Below are 27,500 nucleotides of genomic sequence, written 5' to 3' on the forward strand. Positions count from 1 at the left end.
ACCTATATATGTCCACTTTGTAATTTAGAAACTTCAAAACCTCGAACATCACAATCCCGAGGTTCAGATGCTCAAAGTCTTGAAATCTCGAAACTGAACAACTGAGAGCACCCGAAATTACGGAACAGTAACTTTACTGTTCTCTTCACTGTACTGTGATCTGGTAGTTGGCATATTTAAGCAGGGGGTGTGGGGGTGCAGGGGGCTTACCCCCCCCCCTGCAAAAACATGATTGCTAAAGTTTTACTGTTTTAGGGTTTTTTGTTTTTTTTTTTATTTTTAGATGTCAAAACTTCAAACATCTGAACCTCGGAATTGTGATGTTCGAGGTTATGAAATTTCGAAATTATGAAGTGGACATATATATATATATATATATATATACATACATATCTGCATGTGTGCAGGTATACGCTGCACTGGATGACTTTATTAGGAGGAGATGTTTACAGTACCACTCCTATATGGATGACAGGCAAATTCATCTCTCCTACTCAAGAAATATGTTTACTGTATATTTTCTTAATAAGAATTTTGAATGCATCCAAAACTGGGTGAACTGCAACCATCTGAAGTATAACATCTCCAAGACAGTGGTCATAGCTTTCCATAACATTCTGTCAGGTTTTAACTCCCACCCTTATTTGCAATGGTGATGAAATGGACATGACTGACAAGGTTAGAAATCTTGGTGTGGTTACTGACAAGAGCCTGACAGTGAGGGACCAGGTATCAACTACTGTTAATATATCCTACTTCTACTTAAGAAATATTATCTACATCAAGCACTTGCTCCTTCCCGGAGAATTACGTATGGTAGTAAATGCTCTGGCCTTATCCTGTTTGGCGTACTGCAACCCCCTACTCCTAGGGCTTTAGAGCTTCTTGACAGTGAACTTAATGCCAGCAACTAGCTCACAATTCTGCTGCCTGATTGCTTACTGGTGCTAAGGGTACCAACACATTTCTCCACTTCTATTAAGCATGCATTGGTTGCCTATCTAATCTCATATGCCCTACAAAGTTAGCCATGCACAAAATGGTTGATCTTTATTTCAAAGACCTGTTGGTCCCGTATAACCTTTCTAGATCTTTATGCTCAGCATCCCTGGGGTTGTCAGTGTTGCCAACAGCAGATCTAGAAACTTCTGGTAAGCATTCCCTTATAGGTTCATAGGTTGGTACTAGGCTATCAGCCCTATGGCCTATACAAGCCTAGCCATAACAATTCCCTGGCTATTTCTTCCCACATTATTTACTTTCCTGGACCCCTATCTAGCAGGGCAACTGACGTGATCCCTGGGGTGAATTTCCTTTCTCCCATCCAATCGTCAAGGTTCCTCTTGAAGAGGTCCAAAGAGGCACTCTGCTTGACATGTATGGGCAATCTATTCCAGAGTCTGGGGAGTCTCTGGGTCAGGAACCTATCCCTTCAGCATGTTTTGTTTATTGTGATGACAAGGTTTAGATCCCTGGAGCGTGTAGCTCTGAGGGATTGGGATTTCTTTAAGTGTAGCATATCCAACAGCTCTGGGTTTGACATGGCCTTGTATGTTAAGCAGAGATCGCCTCTGAGTAGACGATATGCGACAGAGTATAGCTGGAGTTTTTTAAGGCGGTCAGCATAGGGCATCTGCTTTAGGCCTGTGATTCTTTTAGTGAGGTATTTCTGAGGCCTTTCCAGTTGTTGCAGATGTCTTGAGAGGTACATACCAAATGGGGCATTGTATTCTATAATGGGTCTAATGAGGGATGAGTACAGTGGGACAATGACCTCCTTTTTCTGGATGAAAAGCCCTTTGTGATGAGGTGTGCCACATAGAAGGATTTCCTGACTGTTGTGGCGATGTGGTTATCGAAGGTGAGACCACTGTCCACCTGTGTCCCTAAATCTCTTATCACACTTTCTGTGTTTAGTGTACTGCCACCTATATGGTAATTCATGGATACATGTTTTTTCCCAAAGGGATAACAATACATTTCTTGGCATTGAGCTTGGGCCCATGGCTCTGGCACCAAGCATCTGTTTCTGTAAGGCCCTTTTGTAGAGTATCCACATCATTTGGGGATTCAATAATGGCTCCCAGTTTGCAGTCATCTGCAAACTTTGTTAGCCAGAGTCCCTTAGTGTTGACCTGTACTTCAGAGAAGTAGATGCCAAACAAGAGCGGCCCCAGGACTGAACCCTGAGGTACTCCACTTGTCACTTGTCTGGAGCTGGATTTGGAGTCGGCTACTTTTACAGTGTGGGTTCTATGAGTAAGCCATTTAGCAACCCATTGGGTGACATAGGGATTAATGCCCAACTTAGTAAGTTTATCTATGATTCCAGAGTTAGGGTGGTGTCAAAGGCCTTGGCAAGGTCTAGATAGGCTGTGTGGACCACCTTACCCTTGTCCATGGCTCTGGAGACTGATTCAAAGAAGTCAATCAGGTTCAGGAGACAAGATCTGCCCTTCACAAACCCAAACTGGGTGGGGTCCAGTGTTTGAAGGTTGCCAATGTCTTTGTTTATAAGTTCCATGATAATACGCTCCATGGCCTTGCAGATGAGGCTTGTCAGACTGATGGGACGGTAGTTTCCGGGATCCAAGGTGGATCCCTCCTTGTGGATTGGGATAACTGTAGCTCTGCGCCACTCAGTGGGCACAAAACCTGAGGTGAGGCTATGATTAAACATGACACTTAGGTGAGGTGCCAGTTCATATTGTAGTTCATGTAGTACACAGCCCGGGATGTCATCTGGTCCCATAGATGCTGTATTCTTGGCTTTAGAGAGTGCGTTTTGTACCTGTGTGGCCGTTATTACTGGAATTTGGCAATCTTCCGGTATTGAGATGGGCCATTTAGGGGTGAGAGGGGTGAAGTTGGCACTGAATCGATCTGCCAGGATATTGGCAATATCCTTTGGATCAGTATATTTAATGCCATTCTGTTTTAGCTCAGAGCAGATATGAGCATTGCCATTTAGATTCTTGACATAGTTATAGAATGCTTTGTGGTTGTCTTTGGAATCTTTGGCAATTTTATTTTCGTAACTAGCTTTTCAGGATTTTATGAGGCATCTCAGTTTCTTACTGAGGCTAGTAAGGGAGTTTTTTGCATCCTGGGATTTTCCTCTTTTCTGCAAAAGTTTCTTCCTTTTGTTGTAAAGTTTGTTTATGGCAGGGGACCACCAGATTGGCTTCCTTTTTTTGGATGAGAGCATTTTGGTTTTATTTGGGATGGCACGATTCATGCATGAGTGGATGTGCTCGTACAGTGCCTTAGTGTAGGATTCAGCAGTTGAACTTTCAGTTCCCATCTGCATGGGTGTTATGAAGTTTGTCACTTCTGACTTGAGTAGCATGAAGTTGGCTTTGGAGAAGTTTTTTATGGTGCTTTCTTTACTGGGGAGGGGGATGTGGATGTTAAGGGTGATTAGCTTATGGTCAGACCTGACTAACGAGGGGGTGACCATAGGTATGGAGCATTGATTTCCCATGTTGGTAATGACCAGGTCTAGGATATTGGAGCCCCTGGTGGGACTATGGATTAGTTGATCCAGGGCATTGGAATTTATGAATTCCAAGAACCGTTGCGCAAAGGTGTTGGGACATGAGTAGTTTTCCCAATTAATGATAGGGTAGTTGAAATCACTCAGTATTAGGGTGTTTGGTTGTATCTTAATATTTTCCAGTATGTTTAGAAAGGTGTAGTGAGAATCTTGGGGCATGGTGGGGGATCTGTAGCAAGCTACAATTTGGATTGCAGTCTTACCTAGTGTTAGTTGCACCTGAAGAATTTCAGACGCACTGTGTTGGGCAACTAGCCTGTTGGTGTGAATATCCTTGGTGAATATGGGCACTCCTCCACCTTTAATGATTCGGTCCTGGTTTGGTGGCCGAAAAGTGTGGTAAGAGTTGTAGCCTGGTATTGCAGGGGTGCCCTCTGGAGCCTTGAACCAGGTCTCAGTTACTGCACAGATATCGATGTTCTCCATTTTTAGGAGTGCCTCGAGAGAGTGCATTTTGAGGTTTAGACTTCTAGCATTGAGTAGCATTACCTTCAGATTTTGCATGCTTGTTCCTGTTATGGTGGTGGTTTTGTCCTTTGAACTTTGCCTAAAAAAGGCACTATAGGGGTGGCAAGAGCCTGAGTCAGTAACCTGAATCCCAGGGGTGACAGGTGCAGACCATCTCTGGCAAAGCATCGTGGTCTGTCGATCATGTCGTCCCAGGCAGACAGATACTGGATCCCCTTTGAATGACACCAGAAGCTTAGCCAATTGTTGAAGTCAATCATTTTATCCTTATATTGTGGTATCATTCTGGGCGAAGGCAGGATGCTACTCAGGGCTAGGGTCATACCTGCCTGGGCCACATGATCTGAGAGCTCTTCCATGTCTCTTTTCATGTAGTCCAGGGAGGTACGTCTCAAGTCATTCACTCCAACATGGACAATGACAGAGTCATATTTGTACTTGTTGTGGAGTGACTTGAGTGCATGCATTATGTGGCAGATCCTGGCACCCGACAGGCAGCTGACTGTAATTTTCTCCTTATTCAACCTGGTGAGAGGGACATCAGTGTGCGGACTATAGAGTCACCTATGACTAAAGTGTTAGGTACATTGTCTTGCCTTAGGGGCTGTTGCTGGGTGGCACACTGGTGTTGTGAACTATGTGACACATTGGTTGTGATTGGTGTTTGTTTGCGTTTCAGCTTCAGAGGTCTTTGTTGCTTGGGCAGGTTACAGTTAAGGGCCTCTGCATATGTGGATTTAGTGTTGCTATATGTGGGTGTTGGTGGTGCAGGTTTAGAAGGGCTATGTGTTGCTTGAGATGTAGTGTGGGTGTTAACCTTCTCCTCTTGACTGTTTAGCACAATCTTGGGTGGAGAGAGCTTTGCTTCCATTTTGGCTATGTAAGTGCGTCTGTCACAGGTTGTAGTGTTGGGTGGTAGGAGGAGAGAGTTGCCTGTGTACATTATCTCTGGAATCTTCTTTTCCAGCGGATGAGACAGCCCCCGATGCTTGCCAGTTTTAATAAGTCCCTAAAAACCCATGTTTGCAAGTCGGTCCAGGACTTTTTTTGAAATATTTCAAGCTTTTTTTAACAAATAATTTTACGAGTTATTACATTTATGGTGTTTCATTATGTCCCTTTTTATTGCAGTCTGTGTTTAGTATAAACTTCTTAATAAACCTAAACATGAATTCTGGTTCAAAACTATGCTCCTCTGCAACTAAATGAACTGTGATCCAATGAAATACACTGGAGAGAAAGAGCCAAGTTAAAACTTAACCAAGATGATTAGAAGCCAAAACAAGTTTACAGAAGAAGAACAAAGCTCCTGGACAGCTTCACTGCCTTTCAGAAGCATGACTGTTAAAACTGTAATAAGCTCAGCAAACACATTCCAGTTTTTAATTACTGAAGGAAACAGTGCCACTGCCATACATTCTGAAAGTCACGGAGGAAAAGGCAGATCAAAAGGGAACGATCTGAAGCTAGCACAGATTACCCACCAAAAGACTAGCATGTCCGAAAAAATGAAACACATTACCCTGAATAACCAAAAGGAAGGCCCATATATCTTCTTCAATAAATGGACTGACATGGTCCTCTGTAAACTACAGCATACGTTTCATCAAAAACAAACTTATATTTTATCAGACTTTAATCAAACATGCAAAGCACTCTGAAGCATATACAAACTTTCTCTATCAAACAGGAAGCACCTAGACAGAAACCTCAGACCGTTTATGGTTCATTTTTACAGGAGGTGAACACCGCCATCCATGAATAAGGGCAGCATGGTCTTTAGCATCAGAGAATCAGTGACAGCTCTACACTGCAGAGCACCTGTATTTCTGAACAACATTACAATGCCAACACATTTACCTGTACAAAAGACTGATAAATAAAAGTGGACCACAAATTAGCCTTGCCCAGCATAGTCACCTGACAAAATATAGCAAGTGGAAGGGGCCTTCCAATAATGTAAGAAAATACTGGTATGTTATGAACTTTCTCAAATATTTTTGAAAAACAAAAAAGAAAGAGCATATACAAGACTATGAATCCTCTCAGGACACCCCAAATAAACAGCACTTCATTCTTGTTTAAATATTCAAAACTTTCCAGTGACAATGAATGAAGGTCATTTGATACTGCAAGACTTCCACTAACAACTCATCTTAGTAATGAAACTATGACCTAGATGACCGACATCTGGAGCTAGAACAACCAAGAGAGAAGGTAAACAACTACCTCAGACTATTATGTACTTCTGGGGATTAGAAAGCAGAGGCAATGAATAGATTACAACAGCCCCCTTTTGGAGAAAAAAATGCTTCAGTGGTGACTAGTGGCTATATGCAGTAGGAAAAATGTACAGAAACCATAACTGTGACTATAAGCATCATCTCTTAAAGAAGTACCTAACCTTTGAGCAAGCTATATTCTACTAACTAAAGCACCTACAGCAACCAATACTGATGTTTTGTTAATGCAGTAAATTGTATTCCTGGAGCCCTCAAATCCTAAAAGAATGCACCAGCTTCTAAGGGAAGGAACGGACCACCCTACAGTCCTGCTGTTGGATGGTGATAAGCTTACATAGTACTTAATTTTTAGTTACTCAAGTTACCAATGTGTCCAAGATGAGACTATAATGATTTATTGCTCTATTTATAGGAAAGAACATAAAAAAGGAATGAACAACCTGTTCCAGACAAAACTAGATAATCTGGGTGTCCAAGACATGATCATCAAGAAAATAACTTTAATTATACCATGATCCCCCCAAAACGTGCACGCTGATTGGCCAGCGTGCCCGTTGTAAATCGAGTTATACTAATGGAAAAAGGTCCGGTCCCCCGGACTTTTTTCCATTAGTATAACTCTACTGTCTCGCTATGTTAAATGGGTTTAACATAGCGACACAGCTTTAAAATAAGCAACGGAGATCTCCGTTGCTTATTTTAAAGCTGTCTCGCTATGTTAAACCCATTTAACATAGCAGACAGTGTTAAAAAACGGAGAAAGCAAGATCTCCGTTGCTTTTTATGTCTCGCTATGTTAAATGAGTTTAACATGGCGAGACAGTTTTAAAATAAGCAACGGAGATGTCCGTTGCTTATTTTAAAACTGTTTCGCTAAGTTAAACTCATTTTAAAAATAGAGACACTAAAAAGCAACGGAGATCTTGCTTTCTCCGTTGCTTTACAACTCTGATGTACTGCGCAGGCGCCGCAGTACATCAGAACTGCCGCGGATGCCAGGCATCTGCGGAAGGGCAGTAAACAGGCATTATACTATGCCATTATTTAAGAAAAGGAATAGTTTCTTTTCTTAAATAATGTCATGGTATAATAGCAATAACCCACTTCTGGGTGTGGGTAATGCTAAATTACCCACGGTTGGCTTTGTTTGGTCCCTCGGGCTTCGCCCTCGGGACCAAACCACGCCAACCGTGGGTAAATTTAGCATTACCCACACCCAGGCGTGGGTTATTGCTATATTAACACCTGTTCAGCAAAAGGTATCTTGTGGTAATAAACTAAAATGGCTCGAACTTCCCCATCACCTAACCTACTTACAGTTAACCACAGCTCACAATATCATTACTAAACCTACCTTTGTCCATCCCTCACCTCCCTGTTTACTCTCCATAAGCCCTCCCAACAACTCAGATCTGAAAATCAATTCCGTGCAAATACCCAATCTAGCAGTTGGTCAATCTCTCTACTCGTACCATTGCTAAAACATGGAATTCCCTACCCAGCTCTATCAGAACTATTTCCAATCACATATTCTTCAAAAAGTCTCTAAAACAGCATATCTTCGCCCTATGGCAATGTACATGTGGCTACGACTACAGAGCATCTTCCGCCACCTGATCTCACTAACTTTTTTCTCCCCTCTGCTTAACAGTTATGCAACTATCTCTTGCTGTCTTCACTCTACAGTATCCAAAGCAGATGATATATTGTACTTTGTATATTTTGTATATAATGTATACTGCCTTTGTTAGTCTACCTAGTAATTTATAAGACTGTATGCCTTTTTTTTTTTTTTTAAGTTATCTCTCTATGTATGTAGAAAATGTGATTGTATTTAAATTTCTTTTGTATGTGGAACTTTTCTTCCCGGGCCTCCAGTGGACCATCCCAGTAAACAAATGCAAATAAATGAATAAATAAATAAAATTAAATAAATAAATTTACTGATGAAATAACTGTCGAACCAAACAACACAGTGATGTTTGATCCCAAAATCATTGGCATGATTTTTCACATTTCTTATGCTAATTCAGGATGAACCCTTGCAGTTTGCATGAAAACACTGATTTGTTTTGGAAATATGTATTTTTCGGACATTGTACTGCTGCCTTTATTATATTATATACTATATTATATACAGTTGCTAAGGGAGTACTGATGAAAACAGAGGTTATGAGCTCCGCTGTGGATGAAAGCCATATGGTTGAAACAACCCAGCAGATCACATTTAGGAGCCATCCGGTAGTTCTCACCTAGACAGTCAGCTAATCAGTATGCAAGACTAAAGCTCTGAATGACAAAGCAGAAGTTATTAATTTAAGAGCAATCCAGCAGATGTGGAAAACTAACTTGCAACTTTGTCAGCATGGCACAAGTTTTGAAACAGTTGTCACTCAGAAGTGTGAAGGCTAAAATTTCAATCACACAGCCACTTGGGGAGCAAGGAAAAAGCTTGCAACATTTGCATTAAGCACTCAGAAGCATTAACATTGTACTGCAAGTAGGTTTCTCTTGACATTAATTCTGAATCTGCAATATCTCTCGGAATTCCCTTTACACAAAGAACACAGAGTTAGTATATATGGGTCGCAGGAGTTGGGGGGCACTACCTTTCACACTGGAAGCAGTAATAAAGTAAAGCCCTACGCACAAGCACGTTACCAGTGTTACAGTGAGTTTCATTACTTAACACTTTATAGAGTTTATACCTTTTACTGTCAGACATCTGTGACTTGAAGTCTAGTCAGACAGCCCAAAACATCATATGCAATTAGTGAACGTGTTCAAAATAAATGTAAACTTTACTTTAACTGAAGCAAGAACCAGGCCAAGCCACATTAATGTCAGTAAATATGAGCAAGATTTTTCAGTCACTTTCAGCAAGGCTGTTCAAAACCATTAAACAAACATTAGATCCAACAGACTGAAAATGAGGTGCAGGAATTCACTGACATTTCATAAGCTGGAACCAAAATCTTCTCTGGAACATCTGCCACTTATAAAACATACAGGTGGATTAAGTGGGTGACACTGTATAGAAGGATGGAAGGATGATGCAGAGTTTGGTCATGAGCCAGAAAGGGTTTGTGCACTTCACCTTGCCGAGTGTGTGTGTGTGTGTGTGTGTGTGTGTGTGTGTGTGGGGTTTAGTTTGGAAATTAAATGTTTACATTACAGGGCTCTGTTACAAACAAGGGACTTCTAAAGGAGAATCTTGGTTTCCTTTATTCAGTATTCTATGCAGAAAATAAATCTGGAAATGTGTACTTTAAACATATTATAGAAGATGACGATCAGGTCTCCAGTTGTAACCTGCTTATTATGTGTTCCACACATGGATGCCAAGAAATTCACCTCAAGAGCAAAGTTCAAGAGGTAAATCTTGGCAACCTAGACCGAAGACCCAATCATAATTCTTTGTAGTGAACAGAGCTTTGCCTGCACTATGTACTGCTAGTTACAGAAAAGAATCACTAAGTGTTTTGCTGGCTTTCAAAGCCATAAACACTTAGCAAGCACTGTCATAACGACAGTGTAACACACACTGTTATGTTACAGAAAGTCAGGGGCACATTACTGGCACGAACTGCAAGCAGAAACAAATCTGTTTTTAATTGTTTTGCTGGTCAGTACTGGCAGATGCAACTGCCGAACAGGATACCCAATCTTAACTAGTGAAGCAGTGAGTCTTAATATTTGTTAAGATCGTGTCTTGTGCTATAGAAGCACTTAAATGATTTGTCTTTTTACAGATACTGGAGCATAAGCATCACACTCCATGAACTACAAATAACTTGTGTTATACAACAGCACTTAAATAAGAAAAGAGGAACATTTATCACATTCAAAGAGCAGCACTCTAGTACTGCTTTTCCTAAACAACCAGTAACTAAGTTCTAACTGCAGCCACAACTTCCTTAAAACTACCAGAAGTATCTGCTGTATTTTTGAACAAGATATGAACTGTCTTCGGCTCTGCATTAGTCAAATGACAACTTAAACGTCTCATAACCAGAGCAGCATTTGTAATGTAATTCATGTAGAACCTGGTTCATTCAGTTTGCTGCCTGTTTTAACCAAGCTGCAAGATATGACCACTATCTAAGAGACTAAAACTAGAAAAAAAGCAGTCACTGCATGTGGAGGTAAAAAGTATTTCCTACTCTAACTGAAAACACCAGTTCAGAATATGTACAGCTGCATTTTTTGGAAAGTCTAGAACAAGGTGGATGGCTACGACATTATCATGGACACAGTATGGAGACTTTTCTCCATCCTTCACTTCCAATCAGTCTTCCAAATAGCAAAGTGTAACACTCGCAATCAGATTTCCCACAATATTTCATGTTCAGACCCAACTCTGAATCCTGAACCAACTGGGATTACAGGTTCATAGGTTCGTATTAGGCTAGCTGCCTTTGTGGAATGTTTTAAGCCTAGCCTACTTCCCCTCAATGAGAATCAAACAATGTACCTCCTGTCTGCAAGGAAAACATCTTAACCATTGTGCCACCCTATGTCATACCACTTGCTAAAAGAGAATCAGGATTTATTCTTTCTGAGAAACCAAATAACAGCTACATAACCAGCAGAAGTTGCATATCACAGCAAGTGGTGCAAATCTTAAGAGTTACTGCATTACATCCTGTTTTATAAAAACTAAAGAGTGATTTCTGAACAAAAGCTGCAGATGAGGTTGCAAAATTTGCTCATGTACACATTACAAAGACAAAAAACTGAAAAGGGAAATGAAAAAATAAGTTTTAAACCATTATGCATAATGTAAATGTTAAGTAATACAAAACAAAATTTCTGTGCATGTAGCACGCACCTGCTCAGTGGTAAATGAAGGTGGGGCTAAATAAATAGTAAGCCATGATGGGGTGTTTGCCAGACATTTCTGTATCATAACTTACAGTACAATGAGCAACTGCAATGCTTCAGCCCTTGTACATACACAAAATATACCTAATGAATTGACCAAATACCTTTTTATGCATTAAACAGGACTGCAAGCAATGCCTTTGCACTCAAAATACTGATATTGTCACCTTCTGTTCAAAGGAGGCTTCCATGCGGTGAACTATGGCACTTAACCTAATGTGCAGGCTTTAATACCCATAATTTTTCTGTAGGTAAAAATACACACCTAACTTCTCAGCTTCGCACTAGAATTATTCACTGAAGTCAAGTCACACAAGGAGAGCATATAAATGGATGAAAAAACTTGGTCAAGAAAGTCAGTGAACACCTGGAAAGATGTTCTCACCAAAATGTGTGGTTTACATTTCTTTTTCGGAGAGGGGTCTACAAAGCCTGCACCTACTACAAAGTTGTTTAACAAGGAATGCCTTCATCATCAGAGTACAAGCAATAATGCCAACAAGACTGACTACACCAGAGTTACGATCAATCTGTTCTCTAATCAAGCCAACAATATGAAGTCTGTCATGACCAGGAATTGGACGGCAGTTAAAAATTCCACTCCATTGTCTGACAGACTTGAGATGGTCCCAAAATATTTCTAAAAAGGGAGAAATGTTAAGAATGTTCTTGAGAGTAATACCGGTCATTAAAACACAATGCTTTACAGAATGGAATGACCAAATGTGGAGCCTGTATACAAACAGAATCCACTAACATTACAATTTACAGTTATCTAAAAGTTACTCCATCTAAGGGTAGATTTAATTACAATTCTAAAGGTGTGGTTTATGTGGCCAGATGTTTTCCTCCATCGAGCATTTTATATAGGCAAGGCAGAGAAAATATTTTGTTCTATGATTTATGAACATGACTACAAGATTAAGAAGAAGAACCCTAAAAAGTCCTTTGTAGATATACTCAAATCTGTGCGAATTTAAAAAGGGTATACTTTATTCTTGACAGAGTACATGTGCCACCTACAGGTGGCAAACGGGAAAAACTTTACTGACAATTAGCACTAAATGGACGTTTCCATCGATATTGCTCTGAAACTGTACGCAACTACTTTGTAAAATATGGCTTCGTTTTTATTTTTTATATTATTATTTATTACATTATTTCTATTACTTTTTTTGCATTGTCTTTAGTGAATTCCATTTCTTCACATTATTTCTGGCACTTAATATTTGACTGTGGCCTGTTTAGATGCCTTTTATGGATATTTTCATATTTGTAAGCATACATAGTACATATAACCAAAAGAAATACTGTTGAATATTATACTCACATTATTTTTTTTTAATTGTTTTTTTTTTATTTTTCTGAGTCATTGATGTAGTAGATACATTTTATATATATATATATATATATATATATATATATATATATATATATATATATATATACACATACACACACACACACACACACACACACACACACACATATATATATATATATATATATATATATATATATATATATACATATATAATTTATTTGCTTATTGTGTGACTGGCTTTTGATATTACATGATGTAAGGGATCTGTCATAAATGCGTTCAGTTTTGTTCTTACTATAGTTCTACAGAGGACTTAATTAGGGAGGGAAAAAAACGTCACTGTTCAAATAGTTCCTTTTTGGGTGTGGCCTGTTGCCTCACATTTCGTTTTAGTTCTAAATTCCCCCTCCAAGGCAATTCTATGTGCGCATGACAGCAAGAGACAGACATTAAAATAGACTAGCTGCAGCAGACTCCATACTGCAGAGGGATAAAGCCCTGACTGCAACCCAGACGCACTGGGATCGACTAGTGATCCAAAATCTGCAGCAGCTGGCCTGAGAAGGTGGGAAAAATAAGCCATGCTAACTCTCCCATGCAGCACAAGTCAAGACAGGAGAAAGCACACACTAGGCGGCACACAACCAATATCTGGAAAAACATACGAGTCAATAAGGTGGCACTGCAAAAAGGATGAATATATCAAGCTGCCACAAGGGGTAAAAAGGACAGAACTAATCAGTAACGTAGATAGCACCTGGACAACAGCCCCCTGTGACCACCTGTTAATCATGCAGAATGACTAGTTCTGTAGGGGCACAAGAAAGCTAATGGTCATGGGAAAAAAAGACTGCTTGGCACACAAAAAATTCTCAGGCTGCTAAACTCCATCCATAACACTATAATGCACTGCTCACACAGAATACTCCATTTCTAGGCCATGAAAAAGGTACATGAGGAGACGGAAAAGGAAGGAAAAAGTGATAGTTTTTGTAGCTGGAGCTCTATTCAGAAATTCAGCATTACAGTGAGTACCCAGAACTTACATCCCGAGCTCAGTCCTTCTTGAGAGTTGTCCTAAAGAGCCATTCCCTTAAAAATGTGTCCCCAAAAGAGGATCAGGACATGTAAGTCACATCCAGAATGTAATGATACACTAAGGTGGTCAGAGATGACCAGGCAAAACCACTTTTTACCATTTGTGCCCCTTAATAAAAAAATAAAGAAAAGAGTTAATTATCTTTTTAATCGGCTTTACCCTGTCTACATAGTGCATGAGCCGCCTGTCCATGCAATAAAGAAGATATTATCTCTGGTAAAAAGTACTATAAGAACAAAACCTGCGCATGAACAAGTTAATGTTAACTTGTCGGCACAGCCATTTAGGCATGAAGGAGAAACTGATACTCAGTAGACGTCCAAATAGCTCAGCTACAGAACAGTCACTGGTAATGGCTGCAACTCAGAAATTCACGGGAGGAAGCATCAGCCTCTCCACCATAAAATAAACAACTCACACAGGAACTGTGTCTCCATCCAAACAATGAAAGCACCATAAGGAAAGCCTTGCAAACTTCAAGGGCAGCTAAGGGTTTGCAGTCTTGATTAGTATGGAAGTCAAACACAGCAGGTAAATGAATTCTAACACAGTACTAGTGAAGACCATCATCAAAAAGCTCCTAAAGCTACTGTAGCATCATAGACAACAGAAGAGAATGAGGAGGAATCATTGCACCCTTTTCATTTGTCCTCCAGGTCCTCTGAGCATATGGCCTTTGGGTAGAAGGCATTGTACAGAGAGCTGTAACTGAAGATCTTCAGACTCTGCAGCTAACATACATAAACAGCCGTACAGTTAGTATGAGATGGTGCTGATCTGCACAGGTTCTGCTGCAACAGTGAGGCAACACACATTTGTGATGCAGCAGTCAAAGAGAAGGGTCTGGTAGAAACTGCCCGAGCACTGAACCCAAATGTGTGTCAGCTAGTAAGAATGTCATCTCATGTTCTTTGGATCAGAGAATGGATTTCATACAGCAGAAGCACAAGACGAAAGGTTCACAGCAGGCCTCTGAGCAAAATCTATGTTGATGCATCTTTGTTCTTGCCACTGAGGAGAGAGGAATCATGAAGAAATTCTTCTGACATCTGGATTCCGCTGAAAAAGAAAATGGATCACAAAATAAGTGCCCTTATTTTTCTGAACATCATGCTGCCTATCAAGAAACGAAGGGACTACTGATTGGGCATCACTGCACGCATTCTCAGTCCGCATAGAGTGTGAACCACAGAAACAAATCCGCTGGTCTTGAAATCCCATTCCCAGATTCCTTAGTAGATGCAGATAGAACAGGATCCCCTTGCTTATTGATGTACCACATTCCTGCTCTGTTATCTAACTGCTTGGAGATGTAGCCTTGCAGAGTCCACTCTTCTGGGGCTTGAAGAGCCTGAAGAACTACTCCCAACAGTTTAAGACACTGACAGTCCTTGTACTGTATGGTCACAACAGTATGCTCCCTATTCCAAGGAATACGCATTTGCTGTTAATGTATTCTCGGGAAGAGAAATTAAGAAAAATGTGCCTATTATGAGATTGGCAACTGCCATCTGCCAACATAAATGCTTCAGCACAATGGTGAAATCTTGAATCAGATGTTCAGAGGATGTGATTTGTGGGACCAGTGAACACTGAAAGTATTATTATACAGAACCATGCGTACAGTACTGTCAAACCTGAGGCTCCCGTGAGTCCCAAACCCTTAAAAGACATGCTAGCCAAAGGTGTGTCAACCAAAAGCAGACGGTGAACTTGTGTCAGATGTTTCAGATTCTTTATAACTGCACAAATGACCAGCATGTCTTGCTATCTACGGAACAACACAAGAAAGTCAAGAGCTAGGCTGGAATTCAGTGAGACAAAGTTCATAAAGATCCTGAATGCATGAACGATATGAAACAGAGACTCCTTGCGCCAGATAAGACTGTCTCAGCTATCAGCCACAAGTGGACCAAATACCCACAGATGAAATGGGACATCTCCCACAGATGGGCATTTTCTGAACACTCATGTGACAAAATTTCCAAGGGACGATGGGAGGGCATACGCATGGCTCCCAAGCATGTAACAAAGTCCAGAAGGTTTAGGATTTTTCCTTGGAAGTGTTTGCAAAGGTATTTTTATACCCCAAGCAGTCTCCAAGAATTTTTCCTCAGAAAGACAGCAAATGTTGGAGATGCAAGGGGGGGAAGAAAAAGGTAACTAGGAAGATAAGTTCTGGGGGTGTAATGAAGTGACATTGTTTAAAAATTCCCTACACTCTGTTAGAAATATTAGGTGAGCAAATGCTTGTGTCTAAGGAAACGATTCTATTATGTTGGAACACAGGATCTGAATTGCCTAGACATAGTAAGGCTTTGTTAAATTCTGCTGGATGCCAAAAAAGCAATTATCAGCAAAATGAAATCAAAGTCTAAACCAACTGTATTCATAGTAGTGAACATTGTAATAAAAACACAATAACTGAAAGAGACATTTTTTTGAAAAGGAAAGGGAGCAAATTACACAGAAATAAACAGATGCAGAAATGCTCAGGAGGTAGAGTGATGTTTAAGGGAGGGCAGGAATTGAGTGGTTTATGGAATGCTGGACTGATGACAGTTAAAAAGAAAATGTGATGTATAATGTATTTAAATGGAAAACATGTTTCTGTGGCTTGTTTTCTTTTGTATTAATGTATGTTTGCCTATGTCTTAAGTGATAATTTAATAAAGGTGTTAAAAAAACAGAACCTCTTCCTCTAGATCAGTATTCTTACTGAGCTTCAGAAGGAAACTGTTGGTCTAAAGAAGGTCCTATCATTTGTGTTATGGGTGTCAGCACAGCCATGGTGTTTACTGACCTCTACAAACATACACATACGTAACACACTCACTCACAGCTGTTTCAGTTTGCCCTTTTTTACTTCATCGACCTTTAAGCATCACTGCTGTACACACCAAAATGTGAGAATCCCCTGAAGGGTAAGTCTATAAAGGACACCATGACATCTTCAGTGAGTACGGTAAGGAGGAAAGCAGGAGTGCCAAAGTACAATTATGATCAATCCTCCTGCTGCCATGGTAGACCTATATGCTGCAGCGCCATTCAGAGCATAACACTGTCAGTGGTACAGGCTATGGAGATCCGGCCATTAATGCCCTCCTCAACAATGCTAACAGGCAGCTTCTCTATGGAGCACTATACTTTACTTAGGATTACCTCATTTAAAGTACATTTGTGGTAAGTAATACAAAGCCCTCAGAGATAACATGACTGACACAAATACACATGCTCGATTCATATTCCAGGGGATGGCAGCTAAAGAACTACAAGAAGAATTCCTCAAGTGACATAAGGCTAGTTTAGCTGGCTAAACAAACACTCTTTAAGAGGAAGGAATATCTGGTCTGTTTTCCTTACAGACAGGGGTAACTATATCAGAGTGTAACCATCTACATGCAGTGCTGCGTACATACACCCACCACCCATACGGTGACCACAGAAAACAGAGTAGATGTGTGTGGGCACATCCTTAATAACAAGTTCGTTATAAATTGTATTAAGAATTTGTCCACATATAACATGCATGCTGGAAGGCAGAGAGGCATCGTAGCACTTAAGCCAACACACAAGCTACGATGCATGTAGAAACTGTGAAAGAACACTTTACTACTAGCATGCAAGTAGCTCTGAAGGAGAAGTCCACATTTACCTGTTGAAATAGGAGGAGTAAGGACAAAGCAAAGGGGTTGGCTTTTTCTTCCCCATTTCTTTGTCTATTTTAAAAGTGACAACCCTAACTGGGAGGTACTGTAACAGAGAAAAAAAAAATTCAGGAGTCCTTCTGCAAGGGGGATTTCACTGCCACAGAGCCAACTGTTTAAATAAGCCATGACTGCTGAAGGGGCAAATGCCTGCATGAAACAATGATTAAATGACGGAAATGACAATTAATAACGAAGTTAAAAATTTACCTTCGGAGAATCAGGAAAGAGAAGATAAATGACCACAAAGGATGCTGAATGAAGATACAGGGGTCCATCTAGATTTTGACCAAACTTTTTTTGAAACAAGAAAGAACTTTGGTATTAGTTACAGCAGTATAGTACAGAGATGTGGGGGTGGGGTAGTTATCAGCTTATAAATGGGAGCGCTGAATGTCCCCAACATCTTTGGCATAATTCCTTTCTGTTTACACCAGTATCTGGAGTTCTACAAAATCAGACCAAGATTTTAAAGCTATGTTAATCTTGCGATCGTAAGATGACGACGCCGTATGCAGCAGCGGCCTCTTTGGCTCCCACTGTCTTGTTTTGTCTTGTTTTTCTGTAGTTGGGCAGCATTTCCAGAGTCGCTGGTGACCGAGTGTGGAATGGAGAGAAGGCAGCCGTGGTGTTGGTGGATCGACTGGACTGGGGGCTGTTCCAGATTAACTCAGGTAGCTGGAGTGGTTGGCGTGGTAGACATGGCTGGAGTGATTGGCCTGGTTGTGGCTGTTCAGCCCTGTATGTGGAGAAGCAAGCCAAGAGGAACAGATGGTGGTGACCAGGTGCTGGATGATGTCAGAGTGTTGTGCAAGTTTCAAGTGGATTGTGAAGGAGGAACTGGAAGGTTGCTGGTGGAGATGAGGATGGTGTCGGAGTGGATGGTGGATCGTGGAGACTGTGGTCGCTGACCTGGACGAGGGCAGATGGTGGAGACCAGACTGTCTCCTTCGATGTGTGCTGATCTGGACTCTTGAAAGTTTGTTTTTGTTGGATTGGTGAAACTGGACAGGGACTTGGGACTGGACTGGGATTGCCGGTGCGGAGATGGAGCTTCGGATGGTTGGGACTCTGTCATGTGTGTGTTTATTGTTTATGTGATGTAACTGCTTGTGTTTTATTGTTGTGATGGTCTGTGTTGTATCATGAGCTTGAAGGAATGTAATTTTGTTAAGCTGTGCACTTTATGGTTGTACAGTCTGAATGACAATAAAGTTTACTTACTTACTTACTTACTTAAAATGTAAGTGTTGACAGGAACTGGGAGACGCACCCACCACTCCATGCAAAGAGTTGTGCTTCCACACATCCCTCTAAATAAGACAGCTACAGAATTACATATGTTTAGATGATGGAACTAAAGCATTAACAGATACTTCTACTTCCTTTTCATTCATTTGCAATTAAGTACCACGACTTTTTAATGTAAAAAGACCAGTCTTTATGCAAGCAATGTGATAAACTTTTAACTCGCCACCTGTCAGAGTTTTGCTGAAGTCATAAAAAAGCTTTTTTATCTGAATATTAACATGTTTAGGCTACTTACTATTTTCAGGGAAGAGAGAGGGAGCAGTTTTCTACTGTTGCTGATGAACACAGCACGAAGAACTGGATCAGTCCTGTAATCAAGAATTAAAACAGTGGTCAATATCAGGAAATTCTAGTGCAATTACAATGAACAATTTTATTGTGCCTTATTTTACAATCTGATTTAAGTGCAGTTAGTGTACTGCTCTTTTATAAATAGCCCAAATAATTAAAGAAATTTAAAACATCTACATGTACTCGGTGGCAGCCATTAATTAAAAAAAAAAATAGTAGTGTCTCATGTCGCTCTACAATTAACTTTTTTAACAAGAAGCTGGGGAACTGAACCAAAACATAGCTTTTAAGTTTATACTTTTTATCACCCTATCCCTGTCCTAGTGACCAAGCACACATACCATTCCAATGCACAGTAGTGTAGTCTTTGTATGACACAGTGAAAGCCAAGACAGCCGCTGCTGGTGAGAGACACAACCAGTCACTGCTAGCTGTCACCAAGGTCACAGGTCTAGCAGCCTCATTCCACTAGAGTATGAGTGACCTGCCATTGACCACTTGCCTCATTCTCCCCTATGCAGTCCTCTAGACGTCTGTGCTAACTGAACTGTGTCATCTGTCCTGTAGTCAAGGCTTCACTCCTCTGTGCCATACGGCCAGGGTTTTTTAAATGCATCATACACTGTATTTCACATGGAACCAGTCCTGAATCTCACTTCACATTTACGTACAGATTCAGGAAATTCTTATTATATCATTTGTCATATTCTGCATTATCTGACCAGACAAAATGCATTCAGGCCAAATGCCAAAGATACATAAGTATCAGCTACATACTTTTTCCTGTAATTCACTACAAGGGTCTTAAAACAACCTGATCACTAGTCTAACAACAACTTGTGACTTTAATTATTTGATAATACTCAGGCAAGTGAACAGACCTAATGACAATTTTCTGCCACAATCTAGCTCAAATGGTGGTACAAACATAAAAGCAAAATGAGCAGCTACATTTACAATAAACTGATAGGATGAATCCCAAGCTCTTGGATAATGCACTAAAACACTCAAGGTTAACAGAAGCAATAAAGCATAACTGACCGACAGTAAGGACTCCAACAAAGTGCTTAAAGCAAAAGTCTCTGGACTCAGTACATGGATCTGTTAGAATACAGTCTTGTTACAGGAACTATACGATTGACACCTAAGACCATTAGATCCAAAATTTCCCATGCTGAACTCCAACCCTACTCTTCTATGATACTTATTCCTTCTAGAAGCTTCCACTTATTGTCAAAGTAAAAGACAGGCAAGCAGTGAAAAAAAAGGAAAGAATCTGGGAAGAGGAAAGAACAGCAATATGCTTCCTGAAGCAAGAGCTTTTTCTCACATCTCCAGTATTACGGAAAGCATAAAAGTCATGTGTACCTACTTCAGTTGTATGATTTATAGGAAAGAGTGACACCTAACTCCTGTTGCGTGAAGCACTATTGGGACAATGTGTGTGTGTGTGTGTGTGTGTGTGTGTGTGTGTGTGTGTGCGTGCGCGCCTGTGGGACTATAGGTATGCAAATACACATACATATGTCTATATATATATATATATATATATATATATATATATACACACACACACACAGATCTACTTCATACAGTCGACTTATCACTTCATTGATTTTTGATTTTCACTTTTCACATCATTGAGAAGACAATGTCGAACACTTACAATCATGAACACCCAGAACATCGTATTTTCTCTCCGGGTAAATAACCACTTGGCTACCAACAACTAAAATAGAAACTCAACAAATGAAACCCACCAAAGTGGGGGACTGCGCCCCCCCCCCAATTAAATATATCAACAGCGGAGAAAAAGGCAAAGTTCACCATCATGGTGAAGTGGTTACTTTCCCGGAGGGAAAATACGATGTTCCAGGTGTTCGTGATTTTAAACTTTCGCCAATGTGGTCTTGATGATTTGAAAGTCAACAAAATGGTAAGTCAGCTATATGAAGTAGACCTATATATACACATACACACACATATATATTTTTTTAAATCTATGTACACAACACATACACATTATATTATACTATACTAGATATATGTAATACAGTGCAATATATATATATATATATATATATATATATATATATATATATATACATACATACATACATACATACACACACACACACACACACACACACACACACACACACACATAAAAGCTATCACCATAGTCTCTTCATGCATAACTGAGTAAATTCTAAACAGATGAGTATGCAACGGATGTGGCAATGGAACTTACTTAATGCGGGTGGCACAGCCCTGCCCCCACTGTAAATGGACAGGTCTCTTACATCCACTGAAGTATGCACTGCCTGGAGACAAAGTCCAAGGGCATGCCCCCTTCCACCTTCACTCTCCAAGAAGAGATAATCCTCTCCCACCTCATCCAGTTTTTCCAGCACAAGGCCACTGACTGAACCCAGGTTATCCAAGTGTCAATCAAAGCCCCAACATTCTACTACATGGAGCTGGTTTCCATCCCTGAAGACTTTAATAGTATTTTTTGTAACAACAACAACAACAAAAAAAAAAAGTCTGATAGCCTGTTGAAGAGGCACTGTTCAGTGGTCAGTCAGTGAGGCACAGCTGCTGCTGCTGGGGTCCACAAGATTGCCTGCAGCCACCCAGAAATGCTAAATACCTTGTCCTCTGCTCCAACACCATTGATTAGAAGCAGTGAGAGAAGCCTTACAGTTATGCTGAAGGGTCAACTGCCTAGGTCCTCTGGGTTCTACCACATGTGTATACATTCTCTACAACTGAACGAATATGTTGTCAAAGAAATAATTCACTGCACTCTCTCATCATGTTTATGAAATTTGCAAACAAGTTTCATTACAAAGCAAAATGGCATTAGGCGCAACAGAAAATTCAGATGAAGATCCACAGTTACGGATAATGTTCATTTTTTCTTTTACAAATTAATGACTTCATTTTCATCATGGAGTGACAGCACTTTACCAATGTAAATGTAAGTTCTCTACAAACAGTTTACTCATTGGTTCATTTAGGAAAACAATTTAGCCTCATGCTTTCAGCGTACTATCTCCCCTATTTTTCATACTGCAGTTGTTTAGCTTTTGACTAACTAAAACCAGACAGATCCTGCTTAACAGACTATAAGCATTTCATTAAAAAAATGCTACATGAAGTCTTCCCATAGAACTTAATCCATATCTGAAGCATTCCAGACAATTCAGTCTATGAAGGCCTTGACGTGACTTATTTGTGAATCATAAAATTCGCTATGTCTAACAACTCGGACTGAAACTCCATCTAGCTGTGCACTCCTAATAACTAGGGCTTAACAGTTACAGAGTGACCATACAAGCATTTCAGTATTGCAATGTCCATCTAATTCACCTATGCTTTTTTTATAACTTAACATATTAGTATCGTGCATTACTCTCACAGCCCCATTTTCTTCTTGAATACTCAACTTCAGTTTACACACATACATTTCAAAACTGCAGGCCTTAATTAGGTCCAATTTCTACTTTCCTAGCTTGCACTTAATGTCTGCCTTCCCTGTGTAAGAACTTCTAATTCAGGATTTAGTTTCATATAGATATATATATATATATATATATATATATATATATATATATATATATATATATATATATATATATATATACATATACACACACACACACACACACATATATATATATATATATGCATATATATATATATATATATATATATATGCATATATACAATATATATATATATATATATATATATATATATGCATATATACAATATATATATATATATATATATATATATATATGCATATATATATATATATATATATAGAATATATATATATTATATATATATATATATACACACACACATACACACACACACACACACACACACACACACACACACACACACACACACACACACACTTCCTTTTTAAGTGCATCAGTACCTCACATACTCAATACGCCTTTATACTTTTTTTAAAAACAATCAGGTTACATCAGAGGTATTTGGTACTCTGATAACTGCTGCCTCTCATACATTGATAACTAAACATCCAATGCCCCCCACCCTGATTCCTTTATAAACAAAAAAAAATCTGGGGTACACGACCAAAATAAAAATTAAGAAAATTACAATTACATTTTTTACAGTTTTAAAATACTTTAGGAAACTAAAAAAGTTTATTTAGGACTTAGTTTAAGGCCACAAGTTTACATTAACTGGCCTTGCATAAATTTTTTCAGTTTAGTTCATTTCTAGACAGCATACCTGATGGGAAGATAAGACCTTCTCACAACTATTCTGGGAAACAAACCAGTCAAAAAAAAGAAAAATGCCATGGTAACTAGACTTGCAGGTACTTTGTGATGGGACAAAGCTTCCTGCAAACAGCAGTATCAGAAATAATTACTAACATTCTTGTAATGTCTACATTTCCTTGAAATTTCAGTCATCAGGGTGAGAAAATTAGTGTTGGCAAGTTTTTTAGTAGATTTTTTAGGTAGGTGCAGTTATAAGGACATAGATGATATGGTTAGAGTTAAAGACACTGCAGAATGGCAGGTAGAGCCTGAATTTCAGTCTTTCTTTGTAGTAATATGTAGGACAGGAGACATCATAGCTCTCAACCAATCAAGGATAAATATCAATAGAATCAGGGACAAATTCAAAAATAATCCGGGACAATCAGAGTCACTTTTAAAATATTAGTATCATTAACTTCAGACATTGACAGAATAAGGGAATATAAATTAATAATGTATTTTCTGAAATAAAAGAAGTCTATAACTCTAATTATTTTCATTATTTATTAAGTAAAAGTCTTCTCATTTTCTCCAAAGGTCACCAGTTTTAAGAGGGATTAAGAGGTTCAGAGGTGAGTCAAAACCAGGAACAGATGAGAGGTATAGGAGACATCAAGGCATTTTTTACTTTTTTCTGTAAGGTGATTGATAAGGCAACAGTTCAGAAATTGGATTTTTTTCTGTATATAGGTTCATGATGTTAGCATACCACCCTATTTCAAGCAAGACACTTTTACTTGTCCATTTTAGTAAGAACAAAATAAACAAGAGTTGCACAACTGGAATTTGTAGTTATTTTACCATTAGTTTAGTCTTTCCAACACTGTATGTGGAGGACAACTCACCTACATAACGAGGGATACATTTTACTGTCAGTTCAAATCACCTGTAGGCAACAATGCAGGTTCTGGATAAAAGCTTTTATGTCCCCTTTCCTTGTAACCACTACATTTACTTTTTCTGTCTTTTACGGAACAATTTCACCTTGGGGAAAAAACAGCTCTGGTCAACACGACTAGGACAATGTTAATTACATACAGTATAACAAGAAACACAGCTACTAACTCAACAGTAAAGCTGTTCAGTGCATTCAGGTGGAGCTGCCATTTCAGACGGTTAGTTCAATGGTACTGTATGTTGCAGAGTTCCACAAAATGCAGTTATTAACAATGTTCAATCTCTCTTTATCTGGATAAAAAAACACAGCTAAACCAGTTTGAAACAAATTGTTTTGTAACTTACTAGTGGCTAGAGTTCCCATGGTATACACTGACAGATTACTGCTGTTTGCCTGATTTATTCAAAATGGTCTTCTCTTGGGCTGCAAACCTGACATCTACTGTTTCCACAGGCACCACCTGTCATCATCTACTATAACTTTAGGTTGCTTAGAGTCATTAGGACATCATATTTTTTTATTCAGGTTGGAAGAACTTCAAGAAATAAAGGTGAAAGGACTGAAAATGCTCCTTTTTGGGTGCATAGTCTGCAGGTTTACGATTTCTTTCTACATGTTGTTGATGGATAGATGCTGATCTCTGCTTACGTGGCTGACTTCTGGCTTCAAACCCATGAATACTACGTAATGCTGTACAAAAGGAATGACTTAGGAGCTGCTAGTTGTTAGGTCACTGAATACTGGTTTATCTGTGATTAGGAGGATGGTGCTTTCTTGGGACAAACATCCAGGCTGACTCTGGAGATGGGAACTAGTGGAAGAACTGAACTTGTACTGGCTGCATCTTTCAGTCTGTACTGAAAAGGATGGTATTTCTCATATTTCTTTACTATAGCCCTCACAACTCCAGTTTGGAGTAGCTCTGAAAAACACTCATCTAAAACTACTTTCTATACATGTGTTATTTGTTTCGTTTGTATTTTCAACCATCTGGTCCTCCATTTTTATTTTGTACATCTCATTATATATTACAGCAAAATGATTTAATTATTAAAACTAGATGTATAGGAGCGAGTGATATAATTCATTTAGACTGGTTTCTCTGACAGAACCAAATGCATTATTTACATGAACAGTAATACAATTAATACAATAATTATTTACTTTATCAGAAAAAAGCATACATTAATTGTTCAAATGATTAATAAGTAAAAAAGTAAAAAGCAAAGTGTTTAGTCATGTACCTTACATATAGCTTCCCAATGATTTTTTTCCTATATTTTTTCCTATACCCTTGTGTTACCTTAGCAACTCTTAGCTCTTGGCAAGTTTGCTATTGTAAAACAACCGCTTGAAATTATTAGAGAGAGACAAGGATATGAAACAGAAATACAGTAACACTAGATGTTTTAACTACTTGACACAACGCACGTATCTTTTAAAGGTATATTTTTATTATTTTGTTTTCAAAGTCACTTCTACTACGTACTGTACATACAACTTAGCATGTTTATCATTTCCTTACATTTTGCAGGTTTATCAGATGGTGGAGGGATAACAGGATTACCAGTTAGTTCCTTGCTCCAGTCCCCATTTTTTTATATTATGATGTTGCAAATGCACTCAAAATAAATAATCATCCAGGTAGGTGTAGATGGCCTTTTTAGATAAAACCGCTTCCCTCAGTTTGTGAATAAATCTCTTTATGCAATATGCATGTTCTACATTTTAATCTTCATGTACCAACAAGTAACTCATTAAGTATCTTAAAATTTGAGTCAATTATTCTCCTACACTAACTACCACATATACACCATTATTTTGCTGAAATTGCATTTTTTGCATCCATAAATATTTCAGAGTAATAACACCAAATGCATTTGTTAAACACATGTAACATTCTGTATATTAAGTATACAACTGCACTCTTTGACAGTTTCAAATAAGTTAACAGTTTGGAATATGGATCAAAACTATAATTTCAAAACTCGTAACTACAGGTCTCAGAAATATGAAAAAAATGAATTACAGAAGACCTGTGAATGTCATTAATCATGGTTTCCTTTAAAGTTGTTTTCTGCAGGAAAGCAAGCCCCCCCCCCCCCCGTACCTCCATTTTAGGGGGCTGCATCACACCTCTCGCAGCATATACACAGCAACTCTGATACTGCCATATCCTGGAGGAAAAAGAATACTCCCACGCACAGGAATCTGGGTATCTGTAAATCTACATTTTTTGTACAGGCAAGTTCACTATTCTGGGACTTGCAATAACAAGTCTCAGAATTACACATGGGTACTTTGGAATATCAAATTTCATGAATAAGAGGGAGCATGGTACAACATTTCTACAGACAACAACATAAGTAATTCATAGGTTCATAGGTTCATACTAGGCTATCTGCCCTAGGGCATTTATAAGCCTAGCCAGAGTGTGTTTGGCTTTCACCACCCATTTTAAATTAATTTTGCTATGCCCTTTTATGGCTTACAAAGCAGATTTTAAAACCTGGCAACATTTTATGACACAGTTACCTTAAATTGCTGGACATAATGCCTTTACTGACTGTATTCTTAAAGCTCTATATAAGGTAAGACTTTTTATAAACTATGCCCTTACTGGTACAGCTACTGTTATGTAAATGTTACAATTCATATAATAACTTCAGTCAAATGGACTGAAATATAATTTTGCTTAAAACTGCATAACATGCACTTTTTATGGAGATACTAATTTCTCTAAACATGGATGCTACTTTAATTCCATCTACCTCTGGGTTATTAGCCCAGTATCTCAAATTGTTGATGTCACTGTACTAAAAAACTATTTTTTATTTATTTTTCTCTTCCTTACAGAAACTCATTTAGTTACAGATATTAAGAAAAGCACCAAGTGCTTCCTCATTACATTTACAGTCATTTAATCTACATGCATTGCACTGTGAAGCAAGATCTGATTTTATCTTACATACTTTACAGACATTCATATGTAAACAATTAGGCATGTGGAATATGTGACCACAAGAATTAGTAGTTCACTGTTAAAGAAAAATCAAATATTTTTCCTCTGGGATTTGCCTAATGCATCCTCCCTCAAAAAATACCTCCACAAAGCATATTGTTTGTCAAACTAATACTCCAATAATAACTAGTGGCAAATGATGGCTTCAAAGAAGGGGGGTGCTGCAGGAAGAAACTGAATGGCTAGGGCTAAATTACAGTAGACCAATGACCATTTTTTTTTATGAAAACAACTGGGGTCAGTAATTTTCATTTTACAACTGCCACGGTACCCAAATACAACTCAGATGTCCAAGTTAAATGAACAGAGATAGCCTCAGGTGAAATGGAATCTAAGACAAAGGACTTCATGGTTTTCCACTCCCTGCTACCCACATGCCATCAC

At 38.9% G+C, this 27,500-nt stretch overlaps 1 protein-coding gene across 1 annotated transcript in view; it reads right to left on the reverse strand.

Annotated features, from left to right (window-relative positions):
• The window catches only part of NR3C2 (nuclear receptor subfamily 3 group C member 2), a 1,048,765-nt gene that overhangs the window by 809,174 nt on the left and 212,091 nt on the right, over positions 1 to 27,500 (reverse strand). Inside the window, exon 2 of the mRNA XM_044062249.1 lies at positions 18,828 to 18,900. The gene's annotated coding sequence lies outside the window, so the exon portion shown is untranslated. The remainder of the gene's footprint in view (positions 1 to 18,827; positions 18,901 to 27,500) is intronic.

The sequence above is a fragment of the Protopterus annectens genome, chromosome 2.part1 (assembly GCF_019279795.1).
Source record: "Protopterus annectens isolate FY-2018-M chromosome 2.part1, PAN1.0, whole genome shotgun sequence".
Classification (NCBI taxonomy): Eukaryota; Metazoa; Chordata; order Ceratodontiformes; family Protopteridae; genus Protopterus; species Protopterus annectens.